The sequence below is a fragment of the Tupaia chinensis genome, unplaced genomic scaffold, assembly GCF_000334495.1.
Source record: "Tupaia chinensis unplaced genomic scaffold, TupChi_1.0 Scaffold143913_1, whole genome shotgun sequence".
Taxonomy (NCBI): Eukaryota; Metazoa; Chordata; class Mammalia; order Scandentia; family Tupaiidae; genus Tupaia; species Tupaia belangeri.
This window is the reverse complement of record NW_006203764.1, coordinates 892,894-910,120: the sequence shown is the minus strand read 5'-3', so window position 1 is coordinate 910,120 and position 17,227 is coordinate 892,894.

Sequence of the window (17,227 nt, the reverse complement as noted above, 5' to 3'; positions counted from 1 at the left end):
GTTAGCTGCCAGGTCTGGGACTCAAACCACTGTCAGCTATGTGGGAGTCTAGTGACCCAACCACCACATCACTTGCTGGCCCCAACACCCCACCTTTTAAGCCCGTAGTTGGATTAAGTGTCTTATTAGTACCATCATAATAGGAACCAAATCTCAACACGTGAATGTGGGGAAACATCACACCACAGTATGGTCACACCACTGACGAGAAAATGTAGTTTCAATATATGCACGGAGACATCAACAAGTTCCTGGAAAAATGGAATTAGTGTATGAGTTTATTTTGGGGGCAAAAATTTTGAAATTCATGCAAGTTCAAAGTATTCATTTTTCATGAACTTTTTAAAGACTTCTCATATGTTGGCTGATGTTTTCTTTTTCTTTCTTTCTTTTTTTTTTTTAAAGAATTTCACCTGCAGAAAGATGAAATGAACCTGTCTCTCACCATGAACAAAAATCAACTCAAAATGGATCAAAAATCTAAACCTAAGACCTCAAACTATAAAACTATTGGTGGAAAATACAGGGGAAATGGGCCAGCAGGTGGTGTGGTGGTTAAGGGTGCTGGACTCCCACATGGTCTGAGTTCAAGTCCTGGACCTGGTGACTTGTTTCTATCCTCCTCCCCCCCGTTCCTCTCCAGCCAAATTAACAATAAATAAATAAAAAAAGTTAAATAAAATAATTCTTTAAAAAACAAAAGAAAAATACGGGGAAACTCTAGGAGACATAGGAGGAGGCAGAGATTTCTTAAACAAGACTCCTACAGCACTGGTAGTAATCCCCAACATAGACAAGTGGGATTACATCAGATTAAAAAACTTCTGCACAGCTAAAGAAACCATAATTAGAGTACATCTACAACCCTTGGAATGGGAAAATATATTTGCAAACTTTATCTCAGACAAGGAACTGATAACCAGAACATACAGGGAACTCAAACAGCTCATCAAAAAAAAAAAAAAAATCAACCCAAATAAAAGATGGACAAATGAGCTAAACAGACAACTCTTTAAGGAAGACCTACCAATGGCCAAAAAGCATATGAAAAAATGTTCCAACATCCCTTATCATAAGGGAGATGCAAATCAAAACCACAATGAAAAAATATCACCTAACTTCAGTCAGAATGTCTAAGATTAAAAAAATAAAGGATGATAAGTGCTGGCAAGGGTGTGGTGAAAAGGGAACTCTCCTATATTGTTACTGGGAATGTTAATTAATACAGCCACTGTGGGAAACCAGCAGGCGGCATGGTGGTTAAGGCACTGGACACTCCCACATGGCCAACCATGGTTTGAGTCTCAAACCTGTTGGCTTGCTTTCTCACTTCCCCACCCCATGTCTCTTTCTGGTCAAATTAAAAATAAATGAATGAATAAATAAATAAAATTGAATAAATAATTCTTTTAAAAAATCAGTACAGCCACTACAGAGAACAATATGGAGGTTCCACAAAGACCTACAAATAGAACTACCATATGATCCAGTGATTCCATTCCTGGGTACTCACCCAAAGGATAGGAAGACACTCAGCCAGAAAAACACTTGCACATCCATGTTTATTGCAACATTATTCACACTTGCTAAGACATGGAACCAACCCAAATGCCTATGAACAGATGAATGGATTGAAAAAGTGTGGAACATATATGCTATGGAACATTACTAAGCCATAAAAAAATGAGACCCTTGCATTTGATAGAAAGTGGGAAAATATGGAAGATTTACTGCTAAGTGAAGTAAGCCAGACCATGAAAGAGAAGCATTGTATGTCCCCAGTCAGTATATACCAAATGTCAGCACTCTGTGGCAGTAACTAAAATAGCGGAAGGTATAAAAGTATAGAGAGCAATGGTGATACTGGAGACAGTGCAGGAGGAGGGTAGGAAATGGGGGGAGGGTAGAGAGAGGGAATCAAGGGGAAGAAGAGGGAAGCAACATATTTAAGGGACCTAAGATGTAAAGAAATCTATTGATGATAATGTGTGTGGTGGTTGGTTTGACTGAACCAATATACAGTGTATTCATGATGAAAAAATTCATTTGGTATGCTGTAATGACTCACAGTGATTGAATGTAAAAACAAACGAAGTTAATTTTTTTAGAAGAATTATTTATTTATTGGGTCATCAAAAAAGCCATGACTCATTTTTGTATAGAAACACGTCATGACTTTTCCAACAACCCAATATACATAAATATGTGTGTGTGTGTGTGTGTGTGTGTGTGTATATATATATATATAGAGAGAGAATATATGTATATATATATATATATATATATACATATATATATATGTATTATTTGACCAGAGAGTGAGAAAGCAAGTTGCCAGGTCCGGGACTTGAACCATGGTTGGCTACATGGGAGTCCAGTGCCTTGACCACTACACCGTCTTCCAGCCCTTGACATTTTCTTTTACCTTCATGAGTAAGACAAGAATAAAGCAATGAAGACGTATGTCAGAACTTCGCTTACTCATCAATGATACAAACCGCTGCCTTGTTAAATTGAATAATAATTTTTAAATTCTAGAAGACTATTTTCTCTTCTTGGGTACTGTTTGTACTGTAATGGCCATAGATCCAATACACTTTTGAATTTAATTTTTTTCAGGAAAAATTGTGGCAGATTTTGAAATGGGTAAAATATTACTGAATGTTTTTTTTTTCTTTGTTGTGATAGAGTATATGCGTGTGCAAAGGGGTCAGCAGGGAGATGAACAGCCTCCACAGGGTCTGGCCATGCCATGATCCTATTCCTCTAGTCGTGTAGTCTGCTGGATCCTGGACATTTGAGTATGTGGCCAATGTGTTTTAGTCTGAGCGGGTTAGGGATTTGAACCATGGTCACCATGTGGGATCCAGCTTCTCATGAGCAGAGTATTACCTCTGTGCCACAGAGCTGGCCCTGGATAATTGTTTCTAATGGAACTCTGAGTCATCCAGGAATTGTCTCTCCTATGGATATATACACCTTTTTTCATCTTTGTATGAAAAAAGCTGCTTTATTGGAGCCATCTTCCAGACTCAGGAGCCTGCTTCCAGGGGAATCTGGTTTCTCTGCTGAGATGTTTGTTTATAGAAAATGTATAGTAATGCAAATCTTTTATGCTCATGGATCCAAATAATTACTGTCCTGCTCTACACAAGTGAATTTTGTCATTAGAAAGTAAACATTTCTGTAAAATAAATCCTCATTTGACCCAGTCATACCTTCTTACTGGTTACTAATTAATTAATGAGTTAGGTAAAATATTTAACTTGTATTAATTTTTTATCTGTATGAGAGTCATAATTGTATGTTTTCCGGAAAATTATCTGCTAACAATCTTCGTTATTAACATTTTCTCCATCACTTTAAATCTAGACAATCAACCAAATAACATTTCCAGGTCTCATTTGTAGCACTTGCCAATTTCCATGGTGTAAATACTCCCAGAATAATAGATTTCAAGCTATTAATGTGAGTGATATTATCGAATATGGAGTTGCAAAGAGTTGCACAGTAGCACATATAATACTACTAATAATATTAATAATGCAACAACCATAAATAACTGCAAGGGCATAGGTAATAGTAATATGTAGTAATTAGAAAGTAATGTATTTTGAGTATTTATTATCATGTTTGAATATAATTTATGTTATTACAAGCTTCTAATTTTAATATCTGTTATGTCTAACAACCTCAAAACCCTGAAAATTTAACAATGGGCTCTCATAAAATCCCTGTTTATTAAAAAATACTCACATAAGAACAAAGGAGTTCTTTTTTGAAGAAGAAGCAGCTTGAGATTTCAAGCAGTTATTTTTTTTAAGTTTATTTTTTTCATGAGTAAGAATGACAAAGAGCAAGAAAGAGACAGAGACAAAGAGACGACACCTCCAAAAGGGTCTTGATGCTGTGATCAACCTCTAAGCCCAGCCAGCCCCAGATCACAGGTACATGCACACTGGGTATTCAGGGAGGTCTCTGGACATGAACCTGGAACCTTCCCATGTGAGTCAGCCTCACTGAATTTTGTGTGGACCAATTTCATAATTGCTAAGACATGGAACCAACCCAAATGCCCATGAATAGATGAATTGATTGAAAAAGTGTGGAACATATACACTATGGAACATTATTAAGCCATTGGAAAAAAAAGACCCTTATTTTTAAATTTATTTTTTCTCTCTCTTTTTTTTTTATTAATTCACTTTACACCATCACAACACACAAATGAATTTTCCATCCAAAATACACTGTGCATTGACTCAATCAAGCACATCCACATACATGTTCTCAGCAAATAATTTTCCAATTCTTACGTCCTGCATACCTTGCCCTTTGTCTTGCCATCCCTGATTCCCCATCCCCCACCCTCTGCTATGTCCCATCTTCCTCCCCCATTGTCCCTGGCCACATTTTCTTTATGTACTTATCTGTTAACAGACATTTAGCTTCTATAGCTTGGCAATGATTAATTATGGTGCAGTGAACATGAAAATGCAGATACCTCTTTGAGATAATGATTTTAATTTCTATAAATACATATCCAGTAGTAGTATTGCTGTACCATATGATAGTTCTATTTTTAATATTTTGTGAACCCCCAATACTGTTTTCCATAGTGGCTATACCAATTTATATTCCCACCAACTGTGTATAAGTATTCTCTTTTCTCTGCTTCTTCACTAACACTTGTTATCTTTTTTATTCTTTCTTTTGTTTCTTTGTTTTTTTAGACTTTTGATATAGGATGCATGAGTTCACCAGAGAGAGACATTAAGAGAGTAAAAGTGAGTAAAGATACTCCAGTGGGAGGACCACACTGAAATCTTCCATTCTTCTCTCAAGATTTTGGGCATGTATACACACATGCTCAGTGTGCTTTCAAGCCACCAGGTCCACGTCTCAAACCACAGGTTTGGCCATGTGGGATCCAATACCTCAATCACCATGCCACCTGCTGGTCTGCCTTTTTTATTTTAGCCTTTCTAGCATGTGTGAGGTGATATCTCTTTGGGGTTTTGGTTTGCATTTCCCTAATAATTAATATTATTGAGAACTTTTTTTATAAACCTGCTGGTCATCTATAAATCTTCTTTAGAAAAATGTCTGTTGACTATTTTTTAAACTGAACCATTTATTTCATTGAATTGAGTTGTAGAAATTCCTGAGATGTTTTGAGTTTTGACCCCTTAAAAGATATATTTTAGCAAATATTTTCTACCAACCGCGGGGCCCCTCTGCCCCCCGCCGCCTCGCTCAGCACGGGTCCCGGGGGTGGCGGGGGCCAGCAGCCGGGCCCGGGTGGGCCAGCGCAGGGCCCCTCCGCCCGCCGCCGCCTCGCTCGACGCGGGTCAAAGACCCTAACTTTTGATAGAAAGTGGACAAATGTAGATTTACTAAGTGAAGCAAGCCAGACCAGGAAAGAGAGGCATTGCATGTCACCATTCAGTATTTACCAAATGTCGGCATTCTCTAACAGAAATTGAAAGACTGGAAAGTATAAAAGCATGCAGAGCAATGGTGATACTGAAGATAATTTAAAACATAAATTTAAATGTATTGTGAGCTGCTGACCAGCTATACTTGGCCAGCAGTTTACCAGCCTGAGACCCCTCAACCAGAGTATTTCCAGAACCCAGGTTGGGCTGACACGCCCTCTGTGCACCAAGCAGGCCTAGGTCGCACGCTTCCACTGCAGTTCTGTCCCTCCCATGCACACGGAGGCCCAGGACATGCTTGCTACACTGAGTGGAGGTGGCAATGCCACTGAATACATTATCTTCAGACACATTTAGAGTTTGGGCGTTAGCAAGCTCAGACCACTTTCAGAAGAGAAAAAAGTCTTTGTGTTGAACGGTCAGCTCCCCTGGAGTCCAGAAAATCCAGACAGATGAGTTTTTTCCATCTCCTCCAAACAAATGACTGTGTCTGCGGAAAACCCCAAATGAAGGAACTGACTTACATTTCGGATGCAGGGTGTTCCCACTGGGGGCTGTGGGGAGCTGAGAGGGTCGAGGGAGTGCAGATTCCATTCTCCCAACCTTAGCTCACTCAGACCTCCGCTCCCTGGTGGAGGATGGGAGAATAACCACACTGTGTGCTGCACATGCAGGGTGTTCCCACTGGGGGCTGTGGGGAGCTGAGAGGGTCGAGGGAGTGCAGATTCCATTCTCCCAACCTTAGCTCACTCAGACCTCCGCTCCCTGGTGGAGGATGGGAGAACCACACTGAGTGCTGCACCACCTCTCTCTGCAAGGCCCACCGGTGAATTTGGATTGAAACGAATTCGGGTTACAGCTTCACCAGGAGGAAATAATTTCCCTCTTATGAAGAATGACGAATCACCTTTAGAACTTCAAGTACGATCATGCCAACACCGTGCATGTATGTGTGTGATTAAGGAGGCAAGATGTGTGTGCGACCCTTTCTGTCATCTCGAATGTCATATGCCATTCTAAATGTGGACACATCATGCACACACAGGTTTGCTAGATAAAATATGGAATACCCACCTACATTTGAATTTCAGATAAACAATAAATACTTTTTTATCATAAGTATGTCTTATGCAATGTTTGGAAATGTTCATGTTATAAAAATATTTACCTTTGTTTAAATTCAAATTTAACTGGGCATTCTGTATCTTTTTTATAAAGAATTATTTTATGTATTTATTTTATTTATTTTCACATGAGTTTTGCCAGAGAAAGGCAGTTTTGCCAGAGAGAAGAGAGGGCAAGTGAGAAAGCAAACCACTAGGTTCAGGACTCAAAGCACAGTTGGTCATGTGGAAATTCCAGCACCTTAACCACCACGCCAGAGGTTTTTGCTATAGGGTGCGTGCACTCGCCAGAAAGACAGAGAAACAGAAAATGAAAAATTACCCCCCAGGTGGATGACCACACCACAATCCCTTCTCCTCCATTCTCCTCTTGGGATCTTGGGCATGCATGCACACGTGCCCAGCGTGAGTTTAAGCCACCGGGTCTGGGACTCGAACTGCGGTTGACTACATGGGAGTCCAGCGACATAGCCATTACGCCAACTGCTGGTCCCCCGTTCTGTATCTTTTTTTTTTTTAAGAGGTTTTTGCTATAGGGCGTATGCTCTCGCCAGCCAGACAGAGAGAGACATAGAGACAGAAAGCGAGAAATCACCCCCCAGGGGGGATGGCCACGCTGCAATCCCTTCTCCTCCATTTTCCTCTTGGGATCTTGGGCACGCACGCACACGCGCCCGGCGTGAGTTCTAAGCCACTGGGTCTGGGATGCGAACCACGGTCGACTACGTGGGAGTCCAGCAACATAGCCATTATGCTAACTGCTGGTTCCCCCATTCTGTATCTTTTTTAAAAATTTACCAGAAAGTATATGCACTCACTAGAGAGTGACAAAAAGACAGAAGTTGAGGAAGAGGGAAGGGAGAGGGAGAAAGACCTCCCCACTGGGGTGTGGTCACACTGCAATTCCTTTTCCTCCACTTCTCTATTCTGTCAGGATTCTTGTCATGCATGCACACGTGCCCAGCATGTTTTTCAAGCTCGTGGGTCTGGGATTCTGAACACACAGTAAGCCATGTGGGATCCAGCTCCCTTAACCACCAGGCCATGGGCCCCCTGGCATTCCATATTTTGTTTGCTAAATTGAGCAACCCCATGTACACACAAATACACACCTCTCACATACACTCGCATTCCTATACATAAATACGTGCATGTTGGTTTGTCCACTGCCCCCAGATCCAGATGCACACACAGTCATGTGTGCACACACATGTACACGCACATACGCACTTCACCCGCCTGGTTTCTGGGCGCGGCTGATCCCCTGGAGTCCTCAGAGTCTAGCTGATAGCACAGGACGGGGTTGCTGCTGGAGCAGGCCCTCCCACGCTTCAGTTGGAACCTGGGGTAGGAGTTCCTGTGGGTTTCCCAGCCGGCCTGCCTCCCTGCCTCAGCCAGGCCTCCCTTTCCCTAAGGGCAGCTCCGTTCCCTTCCAGACTGCAGCGGCTGTGGGCTTGCGGGGGCGCAGTCTTCTTCCCACTGCTCCCCAGCTGCTCGTATCCCCTTCACAGCCGGGGCAGCGCCTACCAGGCCTGCAGGCTGGAGGTGGTGAGATTTTTATTGCATCTGCGTGGAGATGGGGGCTTTGGGGGTCCTTCAGGCCTCTGGAGCCACTTTATTGCAGCCGGCTTCCAGACTCGGAGCCCGCTTCCAGGAGAATCTGGTTTCTCTGCTGGGCTCGCACCCGTGGCCTGTGTTTGGCTTGGCAGCGCCTGGCCGGCCTGTTTGGACACTCACCTGTGCTTGGGTTTTGTGGTCTCTCTGTGGATGAGGTGGCCCAGGGCAGCCCTGTCCTCGCAGCCATCCGGACACAAACAGTTTTGTGTCAGGCGGGTGCAGGTGGAAAGGAAAGAGTTCAGGCCCCTCCAGTGCTCGGGGGAAATGCTCTGGAGTTTGAAGCTGTTAAAACGCAAATAAAACCACTCCAAGTCGTCTACACTGTGGAAACACAAGCTTACCCATGAGAAGACTGCATGGCTGGGCCTCCATTTCTACCACCTCCTGTGGGATCCGGGTTGGAAAAAGACTGGTGGGATTAATATTCTGCAAGGGGATTTAAGTTAAAAACCCCAGTGGGGTTCAAGTTCACAGTCAGCTCTGAGCAACAGATGGCCAGGGTGGCCTTGGCGTCTGAGGCAGGGAAGTTAGCAACAGAACAGTGACTGCCTAGGAGGGTCCCCTCCAGTCACAGCTTGGCATGTGTGGCTTCCTCCATTTGGTTGGTCCCCAAACCAAATAAACACCACGCTTAGTTTTAATCAAAATTAGGGTTATGGGCAGAACCTGTCCCCCTCAGTTCATATGTGGAAGTCCTAAGGACCACTATCTCAGTGAGAAAGAAAGCATCTTTCTGGGACCAGCAGTTAGTGTAATGGCTATGTCACTGAACTCCCATGTAGTCGACCACGGTTTGAGTCCCGGACCCGGTAGCTTAAACTCACACCGTGTGCGTGTGTGCATGTGTGTGCGTGCCCAAGATCCTGGGAGGAGAATGGAGGAGAAACGATTGCGGCCATCCCCCTGGGGGGTGATTTCTCACTTTCTATCTCTCTGTCTCTCTCTGTCTCTTTGGTGAGTGCACGTGCCCTATAACAAAAACCTCTTAAAAAAAAAAAGAAAGAAAGAAAGAAAGAAAGAAAGCATCTTTCTAAACTGCTTGGAATTCAAGGTCCATTGAAAATGTAACAGCCCAGGAAGGGATGTGCCTGAGAACTGGGCTGCACTCCACTGCGTAAACTAACCTGAAAGGGCGATGGTCTTTTACAACCCATCCCCCCTTTTCTTCATCCGTGTCCTCTTGTTCTCCACGTAAGCACTGCCAATCAGCTGCCTGCGGCATTTTAAATGGGCCGGTGGCCATTCTTGCCAAATAACCTGTAACCCTCCTTCTCTTCTTCCTCTTGAATAAAACTAATGTTCTCTGTGTGCATTTTTGATGAGTCCACGCCTGGGGAACCAGAGTCTGTTCACCAGGGTGGATTTGTCCTCAGCCCAATCAGTCTCCACTTTACTTATTATGTCTTTCTAAATCAGCATCTAAATGAGATTGTATTTAGAGTGAGAGTCCTAAAGAAGTAATTCAGTCCAAACGAGGTCATGAGGATAGGCCCAACGGCACTGGTGTCCTTTTAAGAAGAGGAAATCTGGTGGCCAGCAGGTGGCGTGGTGGTAAAGGAGCTGGACTCCCACGTGGCCGACTGCGCAGTTCCAGCTCCATACCTGACAGCTTGAACATGATGCTGAGTGCGTGTGCGTGTGTGCCCAAAATCCCAAGAAGAATTAGAGAAGGGATTGTGGTGTGGCCTTAGCCCTGGGGGGGGGTGATTTCTCACTTTCCCTCTCTGTGTATCTCTCCAGCAAACCACGTGCTATATGACAAAAACCTAAAGGAAAAAAAGAAGAGGAAATTTGGACACAGACATGCACTTCCCATGAAGACACGGGAAAAAGATGGCCGTCCTCCAGCCCCGTGCAGTGACAGCGGTCTCAGAAGGAACCAGCCTGCCGACCCCTTGATCTTGGACTTGTAGGTCCAGAATGATGAGAAAACACACTCCGTGTTTGAACTGCTTAGTCCTCATTCCTCTGTCTTGGCAGCCCAGCAGACGAGTACCGTCAGCAGCACAGAAGTTATCAGGTAGGACTCTATTTTAGTTTTATTCTTGACAGATTTGAGGGGTGTGTCTTCACTCCCTCAAATTAGGGGTGAGCCCAAAGTCCCTGATTTTTCTGGTTGACCAGTCCCTATCCTCCAGCTACCCAGGCCCTCAGCCACCAGGCCTGTCGTGAGCATACAAAGACTCTTCTCACTCAAGAGAGTGAAGGTTTTAGCAGCTTCGTGACAGGAGCCTGGCAGAGGCCAAACACGTACTTCTCACTGTGTCACGATATCACACTCCCTGTGCTCCCCTCCTTGAATAGGAGCCCTTTCTCTTGCTGGGGACCTTCCCCCTTGAGACCACTTCCCCGCCAGTTCCTCACAGCCCTGTGTGACCCTTGGCATCTCCCTTGGGACTGTGAAGGGGTCCCACAACACAGCCCCCAAAAGGGTAAGCTCGTGTCTCCCCTCCCTCCCTCCCTGTAAGCAGGCACGGAGTACTGCTTTGCCCCGAGGAACATGCCAGGGATGCCGAGACAATCTGAAGTCTCCTCCTCGAGGAGTTCTCAGTCTGAAAACAACAGCCAGGTTGACCCTCTTCCTCTGCACACACTGAGCCTCCCACCTGAACCACTCTGCCTTCTGGAAATCTAGAACCCACTCTCAGTCCGGAAGCCACATGTGCAGAGGCGGGGGCCAGTGGATGACCCTCCCAGCTCAGTGCCTTCAGCCAAAGCCCTGTGAGTCATTACTGATGCCTCTCTAACGGCCCATGGGACTGAGCCCCAACAGCTGGATGGGGCTCCAGTATGCTGGCTCCTCTCCCTCCCCTCCAACTCCCACCTCCTGGAGGCACCTTCCAGATCAACCGCCTGCACCTGAGTCTTTGTCTCAGGCTCTGTTTCAGAAGAATGCGGTTGAAGACTTCTGCATCTGCCCAGTGCCAGGGTCTGACAAGCGTGTGGCACACCTCGGGCTGCATCTGCTTTGCCAGCTCTGGGTTGGGGAGCAAGATGAATGAGTTAAGGAGACCAGCTGTGGTCCCATGTCAAACCATGATGTTTAACCTGGAAACTTTTCATAATGAAACTGATTTGTAAACATCTCCATCTGCTTTGTTCTTAGACCTGCTTCTCAATTGCTTCAGAAAGCAAAGAAAGAGACAAAGAAGAGGTATGGTCAAATAGAATTTCTTTAAACCCGTGTTCATAAAGATGTATATATGACTATCCTGTTAGTCTCTTTGTTTTAATCAATTTTACTCAGGTGGACTACATATGCAAAAAGTACCCAGTTTGACAAATTATGTATCTGAGTTACCCCAATCAAAATAGGTAACATTTCCACAGTTCCAGAAAGTTCCCTCTGCCTCTTCCTAGTCAAACATTCACCCACCCCAGCCAATCAACTTCTATTCTGGTCTCAGTCACTACAGAATAACTTCACCAATATGGCAACTTCATATGCGTGGGGACATACAGATACAGGTGTCTCATTCTATTGCCTGTTGCTATAACAGAATACCACAGACTGGGTAATTTATAAAGAAGTTTATTTGGTTCACAGTTCTGGAGTCTGGAAGACCCAAGCTGGTGTGGGCAGGGGTCACATCTGGTGAGGACCTTTTTACTTTGTCATAACATGGAAAGAAAATAAGATGCCAGAGTACTGACTTTCATAACGAGTAGGAAAAAGGCTGGTTGTATTAATATTATACAAGGGAATTTAAGTAAAAAATACCAGGACCAGCAATTGGCGTAATGGCTATGTCGCTGGACTCCCATGTAGTCAACTGCGGTTTGAGTCCCGGACCTGGTGGCTTAAACTCACGCCAGGCCTATGTGCGTACATGCCCAGAATCCTGAGAGGAGAATGGAAGAGAAGGGATCGCGGCATGGCCATCCACCCTGGGAAGTGATTTCTCGCTTTCTGTCTCTCTCTCTGTCTTTCTGGCGAGTGCATGTGCCCTAGAGCAAAAACCTCTCCAAAAAAATAAAACATAAAAAATTTCAGTGAGGGTCAAGTTCACAGTCAGCTCTGAGTAACAGACGACTGGAGTGTCCTTGGCATCTGAGTCAAGGAAGGAGATGACTGGCAACAGAGTGCCTATCTTGGAGGGTCCCCTCGGTCACAGGTTGGCACATGTGGCTTCTTCCATTTGGTTGCTCCATAATTTTTGAAAATGCAGAAGTAAAGAGAAATTATCTGATTAGTTTGAAATTACAAAATTTCCCCTTTTTAGGTAATTCATTCATACCTAGTCACATAATCGTTTGTCGGGTGTCTGCCTAATATGAGCATTTATCAGAAATAAACTAAGTTAAGTTTCATTGGTGTTGATAACTTAAGCAAGATTAAGGCTACTTTTACGGTCTTTGGTTTTGTTTGCTCAGGGAGGTAGGCCCAGTCTCCATTATTTTAATTTACTATAATAGTTTGAATCCAAGTCTTTTACCAGGTATATTTATTGCAAACGTTTACTTTCAATCTGTGTCTTCCATTTTCATTTCTTTTTTAACAAGAATTATTTATTTGTTTAATTCCATTTGTTATTATTACTTTTTTAAAAAAACTTGACTAGACAGAGACAGAGAGAGAAAGGGAAGGCGAGAAAGTAAGCCACCAGGTTCAGGACTCAAACCATGGTCGGCCATGTGGGAATCCAGCTCCTCTATCCACCATGCCACCGGCCAGCCCCTTTCTATCTTTTTTTTCAAGTTTATGTATTTCAGTCATGGTAGAGAGAACATGCACATTCATGAGGAGAGACAAAGCACTCTCTACAAGGCCTTGTCCTGCTGTGATTTCCTTCCCCTGGCCTTCCAACTCAAGATCCTGGGCACATGCACATATACCCAGCATGTTTTCAAGCCAATCTAGGTGTCCAGATCCACTGTTGACCATGTCGCATCCACCATCGCAGTTCAGCTTACTAACAACTGTGCCACTAGGCTGGGTCATTTATAACTTTTAATGTTGTCCTTGTTTTCGTTTTTTTTGTTTGTTTGTTTATGCCAGAGCACATAGGCATGTGTGTACACATATGAGAGAGAAAGAGAAACACCTCCAGTGGGGCCGAGCCACACTGCAACCTTTTCCCCTTTCATTTCTCATCCCATCAGGATTCTGGATATGCACACACAATGTCCAGTGTGGTTTTTAAAGCCACCAGGACTGGGACGCAAACCCTGGTCATCCATGTAGGATCCAGTTTCCTCTGTGCAGCCCTTAACTGCTGCAGTAAGTAAGTTCTGTTTTCTTCTAGTATCTTTTTGGATTTTGTTTTTAAATTTTTAAATTTTGTTGAGAAATAATTTACATTTCTTAAAATTTCCTTTTTTTTTTTTTTCTAGCTGATGTGTGTGATGGCTGGAGAGAGAGTAAAGGCAAGTGAGAAAGCACCCCCCTATGGGAGATGACCACTCCACAGTCCCTTCTCCATTTCTCTTTCCAGGATTTTGGGTATGCATGAGCACCTGGCATGCTTTTTTCAAGACATGCCACCAGCTAGCCCCAGATGTGCTTGTTTCGAGTGCATATTAATAGCATGTTTTCCCCTTAAAACTGAAAGTTTTAGCTTAATGTAGTCCAACTGGTCTTTGTTTTTCTTTGATGGTTAGCACTTTTTGTATACTATCTAAGAAGTTTTTCCCTAGCCTAAGGTCACAAACATTTTTCTCCACCTATGTTTCCTTCTGAAGTTTTTAATTTCAGCTCTTATATTTAAAATGTTTACGTGTGGTATCCAGTGTTGTTTTTAAGTCTTTTCAATGGATAGAACTATGAGGTAGGCTCCATATACTCTATTCTTGAAAACTATTTTTCTTGGATACAGAATCTATGGAAAAATTGTAATTTTTCCTCTTACATTTCTTAACTATGTTATTTCCTTTTCTGGAATAAATTTGTTGCTGTTAAAAAAGAATTTGACCCAGTCACACTGACAAATTCTGCTAAGATGCTGTGCTCTGCAGGCTGGGGCCACATGGTAAGTCCAGCTTTGGTTCGTTCCCACTCCAATCTAGAGGCTGGATGTGATGGCCTGTACCTGTAGGCCTAAATGGGAGGCTGAGGCAGGAGGACCACGATATAGCAAAATCCTGTCTTTACAAAATATAAGTCAGGCCGGCAGATGGCGTGGTAGTTAAGGGAGCTGGAATCCCACATGGCTGACTGTAGTTTGAGTCCTGAACCTGGTGGCTTGTTTTCTTACTTTTCCTCCCTCTCTTGCTCTGTCCCTCTCTGGTCAATATTAAATAAATAAGTAAATAAATAAATAGTTAATTAAAATAATTCTTTAATGAAGTTTTCTTTACCTTATGAAGTATATGTTCTTTGTTTCTAAGCACCGAAAGAACTTTTTTTCTTAAAATTTGTGGCCTTATTGGGACTAGCAGATGGTGTAATAGCTATGTCGCTGGACTCCCATGTAGTCGACCGTGGTTTGAGTACTGGACCCAGTGGCTTAAACTCACATCGGGCATGTGTGCGTGCATGCCCAAGATCCCAAGAGGAAAACGGAGGAGAGGAAATGGTGGCATGGCCATCCCCCCTGGGGGGGTGATTTCTCACTTTCTGTCTCTCTGTCTGTCTTTCTGGTGAGTGCATGTGCCCTATAGCAAAAACTTCTCCCCCCCCAAAAAAAAATTGTGGCTTAATTTATTTTTTAAAGAATTATTTGATTTAACTTTATTTATTTATTTATTTTAATTTGACCAGAAAGGGACAGAGTGAGAGAGAGAGAGAGCAAGCAAGAAAGTCACCAGGTTCAAGTCTCAAATCATAGTCCGCCATGTGAGAGTCCAGCACCCTTAACCACTATGTCACCTGCCAGCCCCCAAATTTGTGGTCTTAATAGACTATATTTTGATGTTGCTTGTTCTTGGTCCATATACTTACATACTGAGTACATTCTTTCAGTATATAGTTCCAATTTTTTTTAGAAAGGTATTTTTGAATGATAGTTGTTAGTATCCAGGGCTGGTGGAACCTAAGGTAGATTGTGGCACAAAGGCCCTGTCGAGCATGCCTGACTCTCTGTCTCTCTCTCTGTGTCTTACACTGATAGAAGTAATAATCTAAATATAAATATAATATAAATCAATGTTTAAAAATAATATAAGAAAAAAACATAAATTAAAATTTCAAAAAACTAAAAAAAAGAATTCAAGAATTAGATATAGAAGAAAATATGATTTTAGAAATGAAGACAAAACTAGAAGAAACATAATAGCAAACAATAGAGATATTGGACCAGCAGGTGGCGTGGTAGTTAAGGCACTGGGCTCCCACATGAGCAACCATGGTTCGAGTCCCAGACCTGGTAGCTTGCTTTCTCACTCACTCACCCCTTCCCCCCAGGGAGCACACATGCCTTATAGCAAAATTTTAAAATCGTAACATATAAAATAATTATTTAAAAATAGAAATATTACTCTAATTTGTATTCTCTCTGCAGCTTCCCTCTTCTGTTGATAAAGTTGAAGCTTTATACACATCAGTACAGTATTTCTGAGGCTGAGAACTTACCACATTTACTGTTGGGATCCATGACCCAGGGAGGAGTTTAACCCCAGTGAAAGTAGAATCCTAATAGGAGGGCATTTGCATTTCTCTCTTTTAAAATGCCCTTACACGCAGGAGAAAACCAGACCAAACAAAATATGGTATTCATGTCTTGGTTTCTGGTTTTAGTTTTCTCCTCTGGGGCCCAAATCAGATTTGCACTTCCCGGGCAGTTTATCAGTGGTGGAAATGGTTGGGATTGTACATTGCATTCAGCTCCCCTGTTTGAAGTCCTTGTCTTGAGTGGGTATTATCTGCCGCTCTCCAGCAGATGTTTTTATGATCTCTAAACTGGCTCCTTGCTGAGGCTTGACTTTATCGGGAAATGCGATAAGTGAGGCCGAAAGGTCACCTTTACTGTTCAAGAGAATGCTAAAACTTCACAGGAAAACCATTTGTTATCTGAGAGCATGTTGGCAGGATTTACAGCCCCTGGGGAAGAGGACAGGATCAGCAAAGGTCAGGGCTAGGTTTCCCTGCCATCAGAGAAGCAGAAGACTCTGAAATGGGATTAGGCCATCTGCTCTTCCCTGGCCGGTGTGCCTCTTCCTGGTCAGTTCAGTCCCCCGGCATGTCTGGGCTCCCCCTCTGAGCCAAGACAGACCCAGCTTCCAAAAGCAGGCTGGAGAAGAGACCCCTTGCTACAAGCCTGGCATGGGGCTACACACTGTCACACACAGGGCTTCAGTTAATCCTCACAGCTACCCCAGGGAGAATGGGCGCTCAGAGGGGTTGCTCAAGGTCAGGCACACGAAGGCAGGACTCGGACCCAGGCCTGTCGGAGTCCATGGCTCCTACCTAGAGAAGACCGAAGCGGGAGGAGTAGAAGCCTCATCTTAAAGCACAGCTGCTCATGCAAGTGCTGGGGGCAAAACCACCCTGCAGCAGGTCAGGTTGAAGATGTTCCTGTCTTAGAAAAATCTGAACAGTCCAGTCATTTTTATATGACTGCAACATGTGTGTACACATGCACACGCCTGCACACATATGCCCACATGTATGTCATTTCCTGATCCCACTATCTACGTCTGGAGTTTTCCTACTGCATGACCGTTCAGCATCTGGGACTGTGGAGTTGGTCAGAGGCCACCAGCAGTCATGACTCCTGTCAATTCTTCCGTCCAGTACTTATCCCGAAGAGCAATGCTAACGTGCAGCATTGGAACAAACTCCTCAAACATTTCCCTGGTGGAGCTGTAGCTCATGTGGAGCTCGGCTCAGGTGTGGTCTCCTCCAAAAAGCCCACCACAACGTCCATGCCGCAGACCAGGAGATTCGGGCACAGCGCTCACACAGCCCAGCCCCTCAGTGGTGGCCCCTGTGACCTCAGCAGCAGCACCCATTTGTGGCCCCAGCCTTCGAGGAGCTGACCTTCGGGTGGCAGAGATCACAGGGAACAGTGGCCCCAAGAGAGCTCAATAAAGGGTCACATGCAATGCCATCCAGAGACAGAGGGGAGGGTGCTGTGAGGGCAGAGCAGGGCATGGTCTATGGAGGGTGGG